At 31.1% G+C, this 719-nt stretch overlaps 2 protein-coding genes across 2 annotated transcripts in view; both read right to left on the bottom strand.

Annotated features, from left to right (window-relative positions):
* LOC108969056 (dual 3',5'-cyclic-AMP and -GMP phosphodiesterase 11-like) overlaps positions 1-719 on the bottom strand; it is a gene marked incomplete at its 5' end in the record, with an annotated part of 65,204 nt that overhangs the window by 6,268 nt on the left and 58,217 nt on the right. The gene's annotated exons all lie outside the window — the stretch shown is intronic.
* LOC108969095 overlaps positions 1-719 on the bottom strand; it is a 52,237-nt gene that overhangs the window by 1,082 nt on the left and 50,436 nt on the right. The window lies entirely within an intron of this gene.

The raw sequence follows: 719 nt of genomic DNA, 5'->3' as shown, positions 1-719 counted from the left end.
ATTTTATTTAATCTAATTTAATTTAGCTTAATTTAATTTTTATTTAATATCGGAATTATTTAACGCACACGCGACTTCCTATTAGCCGTTATCGCTTCAGTTTGGGCACCACCCTCAACTCACGTGTTGATTTTCTGCAAAATATTTTATTCGCGACGGAAATGTGATAAAACTATAAAAGTTTTRAATACTTCGAAAAACACTTGTACAAACATATGTATATGCGGTTATATAACTGGTCTGACGCCACACGTTTTTGCGCTCTAATTTTCACACTTGCCAACACGTGCTGCAACTTTAGTTGTTTTAATTTTATTTTCCTTTTTTTGTTTTGGCGTGTGTGGTTTATGCAAACAGCGGGTTGAATTACACAAAATGACAAAAACAATAAATTTAACTACGAGTATGAACCTGAGCAAACACATGCTGCGGATGCCTAGTGTCTCTTGCAGCTAGAGGCGAGTGAGTAATACATATACCTGATTTTGAAGTTTATAATTTATTTTAATTATGGTCTAATTTGTAACAGTAGTAASCGTATTTGAACCCCCCTGAATGCMATTCTACAATTACTACAATTTTTATTTTTCAGTACTAAAATGTGTAGAACAATTTAAGAACTGAAATATTTAAGAAGAATTTTTTAGTACCAAAATTTTTAGGCTTAACGAGATTTTTAACCAAATGATATTGAAAGAAAATTCACTTAACTTAACTTA

Source organism: Bactrocera latifrons, unplaced genomic scaffold, assembly GCF_001853355.1.
Source record: "Bactrocera latifrons isolate USDA-ARS-PBARC rearing strain unplaced genomic scaffold, ASM185335v1 scaffold_24, whole genome shotgun sequence".
Taxonomy (NCBI): Eukaryota; Metazoa; Arthropoda; class Insecta; order Diptera; family Tephritidae; genus Bactrocera; species Bactrocera latifrons.
The sequence above is the reverse complement of the archived record's forward strand: the minus strand, read 5'-3'. Positions and strand labels throughout refer to the sequence as shown.